The sequence below is a fragment of the Hordeum vulgare genome, chromosome 2H, assembly GCF_904849725.1.
Source record: "Hordeum vulgare subsp. vulgare chromosome 2H, MorexV3_pseudomolecules_assembly, whole genome shotgun sequence".
Classification (NCBI taxonomy): domain Eukaryota; kingdom Viridiplantae; phylum Streptophyta; class Magnoliopsida; order Poales; family Poaceae; genus Hordeum; species Hordeum vulgare.
This window is the reverse complement of record NC_058519.1, coordinates 264,060,194-264,073,579: the sequence shown is the minus strand read 5'-3', so window position 1 is coordinate 264,073,579 and position 13,386 is coordinate 264,060,194.

Below are 13,386 nucleotides of genomic sequence, written 5' to 3'. Positions count from 1 at the left end.
AGTTGTCATCGGTGCAAGCAATAAAAATTGCTCTCTAATATGTATGATCTATTAGCGTGTGGAAAATACGCTTTGTATGAACCTGTGATGAGGAAGAGATAAAAGCGACAGACTGCATAATAAAGTTCTTTATCACCGGAGGCAATATAAAGTGACGTTCCTCCGCACTAAGAGGACACGCATCCAAACCTCAAAAGCATATGACAACCTCTGCTTCCCTCTGTGAAGGGCCTATCTTGTACCTTTACTTTTTGCCCTTGAAAGAGTCATGGTGATCTTCACCAATTCCCTATCTCGCCTTTATCTTGGCTAACGGCATATGCTTGGGAAAGATCTATATTCATATGTCAACTTGGAGGTAAGTATTCATGAATTATTATTGTTGACATTACCCTTGAGGTAAGCAGTTGGGAGGCAGAACTGTAAGCCCCTATCTTTCTCTGTGTCCAGCTGAAACTTTGATCTCATGAGTACCACGTGAGTTGTAGCAAACATGACATATTTATGTTCGTATCTTGTTTTGTCGACACCTCTCTCCCTAAACATGTGGACATATTTATTGAGCTAGGCTTTCACTTGAGGACAAGCGAGGTCTAACCTTGGGGGAGTTGATACGTCCATTTTGCATCATGTTTTCATGTTGATATTTATCGCTTCTTGGGCTGTTATTTCACTTCATGGTACAATTCTTATGTCGTTTCTCTCTTATTTTGCAAGGTTTACATGAAGAGGGAGAATGCCGGCAGCTGGAATCCTGGCCTGAAAAGGGAGCAAAGTTGAGATACCTATTTTGCGCAACTCCAAACACCGTAAAAATCAACGAAGATTTTGTTCTGGATTTATAAAAAATACTGGGCCTAAGAAGCGCCAGAGGGGTACCAGCAGGCGGCCACAAGCCTGCACGGCGCGGCCACCTCCCCTGGCCGCGCCATGAGGGCTTGTGGGCAGCCTGCTGGCCCACTTGCCCCCCTCTTCTGCTACATGAAGGGTTTCGTCCAGAAAAAAATCAGAGAGGAGCTTTTTTGTGGATTTGCCGCCACGAGGCGGAACTTGAGCAGAACCAATCTAGAGCTCCGGCAGGACGATCCTGCCGGGGAAGCTTCCCTCCCGGAGGGGGAAATCGTTTCCATCGTCGTCACCAACACTCCTCTCATTGGAGGGTACTCATCACCATCAACATCTTCATCATCACCATCTCATCTCCTAACCCTAGTTCATCACTTGTAACCAATCTCCGTCTCGCGACTCCGATTGGTACTTGTAGGGTTGCTAGTAGTGTTGATTACTCTTTGTAATTGATGCTAGTTGGATTATTTAGTGGAAGAGTTTTCATTCAGATCCTTGATGGTACTCATTACCTCTCTGGTAATGAATATGATTATGCTTTGTGAGTAGTTACTTTTGTTCCTGAGGACATGGGATAAGTCATGCTAATAGTAGTCATGTGAATTTGGTATTCGTTTGGTAATTTGATATGTTGTATGTTGTTTTTCCTCTAGTGGTGTTATGTGAACGTCGACTACATAACACTTCACCATTATTTGGGCCTAGAGGAAGGCATTGGGAAATAGTAAGTAGATGATGGGTTGCTAGAGTGACAGAAGCTTAAACCCTAGTTTATGCGTTACTTCGTAAGGGGCTGATTTGGATCCACTAGTTTAATGCTATGGTTAGACTTTGTCTTAATTCTTCTTTCGTAGTTGCGGATGCTTGCGAGAGGGGTTAATCATAAGTGGGATGCTTGTCCAAGTTAGGGCAGTACCCAAGCGCCGGTCCACCCACATATCAAACTATCAAAGTAACGAACGCGAATCATATGAACATGATGAAAACTAGCATGACAGAAATTCCCGTGTGTCCTCGGGAGTGTTTTTCCTCCTATAAGACTTTTTCTAGGCTTGTCCCTTGCTACAAAAGGGATTGGGCCATTTTTCTGCACTGTTGTTACTTTTGTTACTTGTTGCTTGCTACGAATCATATCACCACACAATCACTTCTTACCCACAATTTCAATGCCTGTAGATTTTACCTTGCTGAAAACCACTTGTCAGATCCTTCTGCTCCTCGTTGGGTTCGATACTCTTACTTATCGAAAGGACTACGATTGATGCCCTATACTTGTGGGTCATCACTCTGCAAGACTCGATCAAGGTTGTTGGGGCAATCATCAAAAGAAGACCCGTCAATGGAGAAGTCATCCATGAAAACCTCGACAATCTTTTCACAGAAGTCATAGAATATAGCCATCATACATCTTTGAAAGGTGGCAGGTGCATTACATAAGCCAAAAATCATACGTTTATAAGCAAAGGTACCGAGAGGGTAGGTGAAAGTGGTTTTCTCCTGATCAGATTGTGCAACAGGTATTGTGGAGAAACCAGAATAACCGTCTAGAAATAAGAGGTGTGTGTGTTTAGACAGTCTTTCTAGCATTTGGTGGATGAAAGGCAAAGGGTAATGATCTTTCCTAGTGGCCTTATTCAATTTCCTAAAATCGATCATCATCCTATAGCCAGTAATAATCCTTTGTGGGATCAATTCATCCTTATCATTAGGGACAACGGTAATACCTCCCTTCTTAGGGACGCAATGCACCGGACTCACCAAATCACTATGAGCAACATGATAGATAATACCCGCTTCCAGGAACTTTAGTATTTCTTTTCTTACTACCTCTTTCATCTTAGGATTTAATCTCCGTTGATGATCAGCAACTCCTTTGGAGTCAGGATCAATTTTAATCTTGTGCTGGCATACAGTGGGACTAATGCCCTTGAGATCATCAAGAGTATATCCAATAGCAGCACGGTGATTCCTCAGAGTTTTTAGTAACTTCTTTTCTTCATGCTCTGGGAGGCTAGCACTAATTATGACAGGATAGATCTCTTTTTCATCAAGATATGCAAACTTAAGAGTATCAATCAACTGTTTAAGCTCGAATATAGGATCACCTTTTGGTGGGGGTGGATCACCAAGCAGTTCAACAGGCAAGTTATTCTTAAGGATAGGATATTGTTCTAAGACAACTCTATCTATCTCATCCCTTTCATCCATATGCATATCATTTTCATGCTTAAGAAAGTATTTCTCTAAAGGATCAGTAGGAGGCACAACAATAGAAGATAGGGCAATAGTTTCATCCTTACTAGACAACTCTTTTTCATGAGGTTGTCTACCAAACTTGGAGAAATTGAACTCATGTGACACACCTTCAAAGCCAACAGTGACAATTTGCTTCTCACAGTCAATATGAGCATTGGCAGTATTGAGAAAAGGTCTACCGAATATGATGGGACAAAAGCTATCTTGTGTGGTAACAAGAACGAGGAAATCAGCAGGATACTTCATTTTACCACACAAGACTTCAACATCCCTAACAATTCCCACAGGGCAGATAGTATCTCTATTGGCAAGCTGAATAGTGACATCAATAGGTTCTATCTCAACAGGTGCAATCTCGTCTTTGATTTCATCATATAAGGATTGAGGTATTGCACTAACACTAGCACCCACATCACATAAACCATGATAACAATGATCGTCTATCTTAACAGAAACAACAGGCGTGCCAACAACAGGCCTATGTTTGTCTCTAGCATGTGGTTTAGCAATTCTAGCAGCATCTTCACAGAAGTGAATATCATGGCCATCAACATTGTCGGACAGGAGATCTTTGATAATAGCAATGCTAGGTTCAACTCTAATTTTCTCAGGGGGTGTAGGTGTTCTAATGTAACCCCAACGTATCATAGTTGAAGCTTTAGAATGATCCTTTATCCTAACAGGGAAAGGTTGTTTCTCAATGTAAGCACTGGGAACAATAGGATGATTATAGGCAATGACTTTCTCTTCAACTGGATTGGGTTTAACTACATTGACTTCTAAGGGAGGATGATATTTAAACCACTTCTCTTTAGGGAGATCAATATGAGCAGCAAATGATTCACACAATGAAGCTACTATCTCAGAGTCAAGTCCATACTTAGCGCTAAAATCACAAAAAGTATTTTTTTCAACATAGGATTTAACGCAATCAAACTTGAAATTCATACCTGACTCCTTACCTTCATCAAGCTCCCAATCTTCAGAGTTGCGTTTAATTCTTTCCAATAAAATCCATTTGAAGTCAATATCTCTCTTCATAAAAGAACCGGTACAAGAAGTGTCAAGCATGGTGCGATCATCATGAGAAAGCCGAGCATAGAAGTTCTGAATGATAATTTCTCTCGAGAGCTCATGGTTGAGGCATGAATATAACATTGATTTAAGCCTCCCCCAAGCCTGAGCGATGCTTCCTCTGTCACGAGGCCAAAAATTATAAATATAATTCCGATCACGATGTACTAAATGTATAGGATAAAACTTTTGATGAAATTCCAATTTCAACCAATTGTAGTCCCATGATCCAGTATCGTCACATATCCTATACCATGTCAACGCCTTATCCCTCAAAGATAAGGGAAAGAGCTTATTCTTGACCTCATCCTCGGGCAAACCTGCAAGCTTAAATAAACCACAAACTTCATCTACATAGATTAGATGCAAGTCTGGATGTGATGTTCCATCTCGTGTAAAAGGATTAGCCAGCAGTTTCTCAAGCATACTCGGAGGAAATTCATAGCAAATATTTTCAGTAGGTATAGCAGGTTGAGGAGAAACTCTTTGTGCTTCCGTTCGAGGTGAAGATACCCCGAACAAGCCCCTCAAAGGATCAGTTTCCATAGTGACAAGTGACAATAAATTTCAGCACATTATATAAATGTTTCCTTACCAAGTTCCACTTACCAAAGGCGCTTCACTCCCCGGCAACGGCGCCGGAAAAGAGTCTTGATGACCCACAAGTATAGGGGATCTATCGTAGTCCTTTCAATAAGTAAGAGTGTCGAACCCAACGAGGAGTAGAAGGATCTCACAAGTGGTTTTCAGCAAGGTAATATCTGCAAGCACTGAAATTATCGGTAACAAGTAGTTGTGTGGTGAGATGATTCGTAGCAAGTAGCAAGTAACAATAGTAACAACGGTGCAGAAAAGTGTCCCAATCCCTTTTGTAGCAAGGGACAAGCCTGGACAAAGTCTTATAGGAGGTAAAATGCTCCCGAGGACACACGGGAATTTCTGTCATGCTAGTTTTCATCATGTTCATATGATTCGCGTTCGTTACTTTGATAGTTTGATATGTGGGTGGACAGGCGCTTGGGTACTTCCCTTACTTGTACAAGCATCCCACTTATGATTAACCCCTCTCGCAAGCATCCGCAACTACGAAAGAAGAATTAAGACAAAGTTTAACCATAGCATTAAACTAGTGGATCCAAATCAGTCCCTTACGAAGTAACGCATAAACTAGGGTTTAAGCTTCTGTCACTCGAGCAACCCATCATCTACTTACTACTTCCCAATTCCTTCCTCTAGGCCCAAATAATGGTGAAGTGTTATGTAGTCGACGTTCACATAACACCACTAGAGGAAAAACAACATACAACACATCAAATTACCAAACGAATACTTATAGCAAGACTTATCCCATGTCCTCACGAACAAAAGTAACTACTCACAAAGCATAATCATATTCATGACCAGAGAGGTAATGAGTAGCATCAAAGATTTGAACATAAACTCTTCCACCAAGTAATCCAACTAGCATCAACTATAAAGAGTAATTAACACTACTAGCAACCTTACAAGTACCAATCGGAGTCGCGAGACGGAGATTGGTTACAAGAGATGAACTAGGGTTTGGAGATGAGATGGTGCTAATGAAGATGTTGATGGTGATGAGTCCCCTCCGATGAGAGGAGTGCTGGTGATGAAGATGGCGACGATTTCCCCCTCCGGGAGGGAAGTTCCCCGACAGGATCGTCCTGCGAGAGCTCTAGATTGGTTCTGCTCAAGTTCCGCCTTGTGGCGGCGGCGGATCCTCCAAAAAGCCTCCTCTTGATTTTTTCCAGACAGAAACCTTTCTTGTAGCAAAAGAGGGGGGCCAATGGGCCAGCAGGGAGCTCACAATCCCCCTAGGCGCGGCGAGGGGGTAGGCCGCACCTAGCAGGCTTGTGGCCTCCTGCTGGCGCCCCTCTGGCACTTCTTCGGCCCAGTATTTTTTATAAATCCCAAAAAAGTCAATGTTGATTTTGAAGGCTTTTGGAGTTGTGCAGAATAGGTATCTCAAACTTGCTCCTTTTTCAGGCCAGAATTGCAGTTGCCGGCATTCTCCCTCTTCATGTAAACCTTGCAAAATAAGAGAGAAAAGGCATAAGTATTGTACCGTGAAGTGTAATAACACCCCAAAAAGCGATAAATGTCAACATGAAAGCATGATGCAAAATGGACGTATCAACAAGCACCGTTGTTTTCTCCCTGGTGGCAACAGGACATCCCCTAGTCTCATGTTTCTGTCACTCAAGCTAGACATCGAGGGGCATGAACCCACAATCATGCATAGCGCTCCCTCTTGGAGTTACAATCTACTACTCGGCCAAAGGAATAAATAGCAACGGAGAACATGCATGAATCACTAAGGAACATAATATAAAAGGATAATCAAATATATAACTCACTACAATCTGAACGTAACCTCATAATCCATCGGATCCCAACAAACCGAGCATAGCAATAGCAATAGAATTACATAGATGGCTTTATCATATAGAGCGGCTCACAAGGACTAACCATTGAAGCACAAGACTGGAGAGAAGACGTAACATGTCTACTGGTCATCAACTGATGGTCCAAGGAGGACTACTCACGACACGTCCGGGAAGCGTCCATGGCGGTGGAGAAGCTCCTGGAGGTCAATCCTCCCTCCGGCAGGGTGCCGGCAAGAGGTCTCCTGACGCTCCCAATCTCGGAAGCGCTGCAGCGGCACAACAATGGAGAAATTTGCGATTCTGGATGTGATGGAAGGGTTTTCCCGTGGAGGAGCAAATATAGGCCAAAGGAAGGCACCGGAGCAGGTGGGACCCACCCAGGAGGCCTCTTAGCGCAGCCAGGGGGTAGGTCGCGCCCACAAGTCGCCTGGGCGGCCCCTGGCCCCTCTTTGGCCCATCTTCGGTGATTTGGAAGCTTCCATTATGCTGATTTTTTATATATTTTTCTCGGGATTTTTCGGGCTTCGGGAAATTGGGTAAAAGCCCCTGCAAAATAGATATCAGCAGACAGAAACTTGCACTGGGTGCACTGAGTTAGTAGGTTAGTCCAAATATGTGTAAAATAATATAAAAGTGTAGCAAAACATATAAAAATGTTAGCCAAAAGATCATGGAACAAGCAGCAATTATAGATACGTTTTGGATGTATCAGGGATCCTTGGAGTTGTGGTAGCACTAGATGAAGTAGAGCTTGTAGTGTCCTTCAGAATCCACTTTACCTTGGCTTGGGGTTCTTCCTCAAATGAGTCAATCTCCTCTTGAATCTTGCCCTTGCCCTTGTGGTCTTGTGGTAGAATGTGATCTTGAGAGGTTATTCCCTTGGGGAGAGTAGGATCGTACTTCTCCTTTTGGGGAACAAACTTCGGGATGGTGTATTGATCTTCTTCCGATTCAACTCCGTTGTCATTGAAGTAGCCAACACCTTTCTTCTTCCGATGTCCTCCTTGCTTGCATATAATTTCTTCGAATTGCTTACTTCCGGAAAGACTCTTGGTGACACCTCTCTCTATAATTCCTTTCAATAAATCATTTTCTTTCTCAAGTGTAACTTGGCTAAGAGAATCATTAGTCGAATCAAGAGAGCTACTAGCAATAACTTCATTTGATTGAACTTCAGAATTGTTGTTACTATATGAAGAAACATTCTTGCCTTTGTTACAAGTGTGCTTAGGTTTAACTTGTGGAGCAAAAGTGGACATGAGTAATGTTTTGCTAGATATCAAGAACTCTTCTTTCAAAGATCATCATTGATTGCTTTTAGAAACTCATGTTCTTGCTCTAAATTTAGCTTCTCGAAGAGCAGCTTCTCATGAGTTCTTGCAAGCTCTCTATGATCTTTTAGAGTAGTTTCATGAGCTGACCTAAGAGTGTTTAATTCTTCAGTTAGTCGTTTAATATCTTCCTTATCGTCATCATTCGACTCCTCTTGACTAACATGATTATCAACAAGTTTATTTTTCTCATTGTCACTCGCTTAATCAAAAACCAAGCCATCTTCTCCTAACAAGTCATCCTCATCACTATCAAAGTCAAAGTACTCGGGGTGTGATACCTTTGGTCCTTTTGCCATGAAGTAGCTTCCAATACCTTCATTTGGTGAATCAAATATGTCATAGGAGTTGGAGGATACGTGTGCAAGACAGGCAACACCTTCATCTTGACTATAGTCAGAGTTGGAGTGGTAGCTTCTCTCGGATTGGTTGTCAGACTCGGAGTCGGATACCTATTCACTAACATGAGCTTGATGTTTTATCCTTGAGTGGCTCTTGGTGTACATGTCCTTCTTCTCTGATTCCTTGCTTCTCCTGGAGTGTCTTCGTTCATAACGATCTTCTCTACTCCTTCCCTCTCTGAGAGATGACTCTTCTCTTGAACTTCGTCTTCTAGGTGACTCTTCTCTCCATTTGTGGGGAGCCAACCACTCATTGGAATAGTGCCCGGGCTTTCTGAAATTGTAGCAGTTTTTGTCACCACTAGATGAACGCTTCTCATCATATCTTGAGCTAGAGTTTCTCTCTTTGCCTCTACTCTCATAGAACTTGTTGAATTTCCTGACCATGAGGCTTATCTCGTCACTGGTAACAAGGTTGTCATTTAAAGTAGCGGTAATATCACTTGAAGCTTTGTAAGCACCGATTAACTTGTTGTACAACTCATCTTTGTCCTTGAGTGACATTTCATGAGCAACAATCCTTCCAATGACTTCTGTTAGTTGAGATCCTTGTAGTTTGGCATCATTTGGATCAATTTGCACACGGTGTTGTACCTTCCATCCAAGGCTCTAAGTATCTTCTTGATGATGAATCTGTCGGTCATCTCTTCGCTTCCAAAGCCAGCAATCTCATTTGTGATGAGAGCTAGCCTAGAGTACATCTTAGAGACTCCTTCACCATTCATAATCTTGAACTTGTCAAGCAGACTTTGTATCACATACAACATAGATTCCCTGATAGATTTTGTACCTTCATGCATATCAACCAAAGTATCCCAAATTTCCTTTGCATTCTCAGGGCGGATGATTTTGTTGAATTCTTTGGGGCACGGGCAGTTGAATATAATATCGCATTCTTGAGCATTGTATTGCAACATCTTCAATTCTTCTGTTGTCTCGTCGCGATCTAGTTCTCTTCCATCACCGAATAAATCACCTTGCACACCAACACGAATAACAGCCCAAACGACATGGTTGTGACCAAGAATATGCATTTTCCTCTTATGCTTCCAACAAGAAAAGTTTGTATCATCAAAATATGGACCTCTACGGTGGTAATTTCCCTCATTAGACGACATACTCTCGTAGGTTGTGAAACCAATGGAATGGAGACCAAAGCTATGACACCACTTGTAGGATCGGAAGTATGTCTAGAGGGGGTGATTAGACTACTTGGCCAAGTAAAAGCTTAGACTTTTCCCAATTTTAGTTGTGGGCCAGTTTTAGCAATTTGTGACTAGTCAAGCACGCCGTACACATGCATATCTAAGAGTATAGTAGCAGAAAGCAAGCACATGCAAATGTAAGTAGAGGGTAGGGAAAGGAAGATCACGCAAAGGTTGACACGACGACTTTTGGCATGATTCCCATAGGTGGTGCTGTCATACGTCCCCGTTAATGGAGACTTCAAACCACGGAGGGAAATGGCTATGAGATTCCATGGAGGGATCCACCCACAACGGGTCCACAAAGAAGTGGCCTTATCTATTCCACCATGGCTTATGTCCACACACGAGTAGCCTCACTCACTGTAGATCTTTACGAAATAGGTGATTTCCTTGACCTAACAAACTTCTCGGTTCAACTCCACAACATGAAGTAAGAGGCTCCCAAGCGACACCTAACCAATCTAGGAGGCACCATCCTCCAAAAGATAATAGATGCGGTAGAACGATGAACTCCTTGTTCTCGTGCTTCAAAAGATAAGTCTCCTCAGCACTCAATCACTCTCTCATAGATTTGGCATTGGTAGAAGAGATTTATTGGGTGGAAAGCAACATGGGGGGATACAAATCAAGTTGCTAATGGATTGATTGGAATCTCTTGATCTCAACACATGAGTAGGTGGCCTCTCTCAAAAAAATGGATATGGCGTGTGTATGTGAGTTCTAAGTGTTTCCTTTGCGAATGAGAGGTGGTGGACGGGTATATATAGGCATCTCCCAAAATCCATCCGTTACAACATTGGTGCCTAACTCGGTGACACCGACATGAATATCGATGGTACCGAGTTGCACTAAATGTGGCAACTTTTGAATTCTTGGTGAGACTGATAGATGAATCTCAGTGGTACCGATATGGTGACCTAAGCCAGTTTCCAAATCATGATGAGACCAATTTCAAAACTCGGAAATTCTGATTCTTGAAATCGACAAACCCACAAAGTTAGTCAATGATTTTCGGTGGCACCGATGTGAAAGTTCATGGTGCCGAAAGATTAGGTTCTGGCAAAGGTTTTTTCTTCGGAAAATCCGTAGGGCCGAAATGGAATTGTTGGTGGCAGCAATTTTTGTTGTATAGGATTTGGACAGAGATTTTGTAGAAGAAATGGTGAGTATTTTTTGTGGCTATCCCTAAGCACTTGACAACCAATTCATCATAAATACCTCACCCCCTTTTAATAGTACATGCTTTCCTATGGACTCAAAAGTGATTTCTCAAAAATATAAAATGTAGAGTCCTCTTGCTTGAAGCTTGGCTAATCATATTTCTTTCCTTGCATCAAGGCGTTTCTCCTCACATTCCTTTAAGCAATGCATCTTTGAAATTTTCTAAAATATACTTGGATTGAATCATTAGTTCAATGATACATATGTTGTTATTAATTACCAAAACCACCTTAGGGGGCAATTGTGCTTTCAAAATTACCTTCACTATTTATATAACTCTCAAACAAATATAAGTGAAGAACGAGAGCATAATATTTCTATAAAATCTACATGCCGCCGTGCTCAAAAAGGTATAAGTGAGGTACAAGAGAAACTGCTAATCTCAAAAGATATAAGTGAAGCACATAGAGTATTCTAACAAATTATGATGATGATGTGTCTCTCTCAAATAGGCGTGTGCAGAAAAGGATGATTGTGGGAAATTGAAAGTAAAATTAATCAAAAGCAAACGACGCTCCAAGAAAAACTCATATCATGTGATGAATAAAAATGTAGCCCCAAGTAACATACCAATGGATCGAAACAAAATAGTGGATGCCTTTCAGTGCATCCCCAAGCTTAGACGCTTGAGTCTTCCTACAATATTACCTTGGGTGCCTTGGGAATTTGCAAGCTCAAGTCTGCTTCTCCTCATTCCTTTGTCCATCGGGGTAATACCCAGAACATGAAATCTTCGATCACATAAAACTCAACAAAACCTCATGAGATCCGATAGTATAAGCAACATATTTAATACTTTAGGTACTTTTATTAGTTGATTATTATTTTATTTTAGCATAAGGTAATGCATTCTAACTTGTCCATAGCATATACCCCCGATACAATCCATAGCATAATCGAAACAATCAAACTATGCAAGCAAAAACGGAATCTTCCTAGAACAGAACAGTCCGTAAATATACATTTAATTGCCTTAATTTTGTACCGCAAAAAATTCTGAATACTTATAACGACCTGAAGAATTTGTATATCAGTACTGTGTAAAAATTTCAATTTAAAAAGATGTTCTGGTAAAATCATAAGAATTCTTCACTGGACACCACAGTTTCTGTTTTTGTACTATATCAATTCTACTCATCATATAAACCATCCCAAAGGCTTTATTTGGAACCAAAATAATTAAAACATAAAAACACAATCATTACAATATCAACAATCATGTTATCACACACAAACAGAAAATAAAAGTAAAAATAATGATAACTATTGGGTTGCCTCCCAATAAGCGTTATTTTTTATGCCCCTAGCTAGGTATAATGAATTTAATGATGCTCACATAAAAGTAAAAAAATGAAACACAATGTGAGCAACATGAAGCATATGACAAGAGAATTAATCCTAAAATTTTGTAAACAACTTACGGGAGGAGGATTGAATTAGCATAGGAAGGCAAAATAAGCATAACTTCGAAACTTTGAACAAATAGCAAGGAAACTTGATATTATTGCAATTCCTACACGGATATGTTATCCCCTCATAACAATTTAAATAGCATCAAGAAGGAATTATAAAATATAACTATCACATAAAGCATTATTTTCATGATCTACAAGCATAGAAAATTTATCACTCTTCACATAAGCAATTTCCTTTCATTCATGGTAGTGGGAGCAAATTCAACAAAATAACTATCATTTGACACTTGATTGTCATAACCAAATTGAAAATTCAAATCATGCTGACAAGTTTCATGCTTATCATTACTTATTATAGCATAATTGTCATCAACACAATCATCATAACAAATTTTCTCATCAAAACTTGGGGAACAAAAAATATCATCTTCATAAAAAATATCATCCCCAAGCTTGTGGTTTGGCATATCATTAGCAACATGGATATTTAGAGAATTCGTACTAACATTATTTATATCGTGCTCTTCATTCAAGGAACTCACGCTGAGCAGTTTTATAAATTCTTCCTCTAACAATTGAGCACAATTCTTTGAATCCTTATTTTCATGAAAGACGTTATAAAGATGAAGAAAATCAGGCAACATTAACTCCATTTTTTTGTAATTTTGAATTTTAAGAGACAAACTAAATATAACATCAAATAAAAATAAGAACAAGTGAATGATAATTTGTGTGAAGTTACTTGATAGTTGGTGATGATATTCCCCAGCAACGGCTTCCTGATACTTGTGACCTACATTGGGTTTTCCGTGAAGAGGAATGGGTTATCGCATCACAATGTGGGTAAGTATTTCCCTCATCTATGAAACCAAGGTTTATCGAACCAATAAGAATATCAACAACAACAACAACCATCTTCAGCGCTTGCACACAAGAGAACAAACAACTTGCACCCAACGTGGGCCAGAGGGTTATCAATCCCCTTGGTCTCGTTATTTGCAAGCAAGTGAGATGCGTACATAATTGTGAATTCTAAAATAAAATGAAGAAAACTAAATTGAAGCAAGGTATTGAAGTTTTTTAAATATATGGAGAATTTACTCGAGGGCCATATTTTTCCCTAGTAGCATCTCTGATGAAATAGCATATGGTGCGTAGACAAATTACTGCCGGGAAATTGATAGAAAAGTTGATTGTTATGCGATATTGAAGGGAATGATCATGTG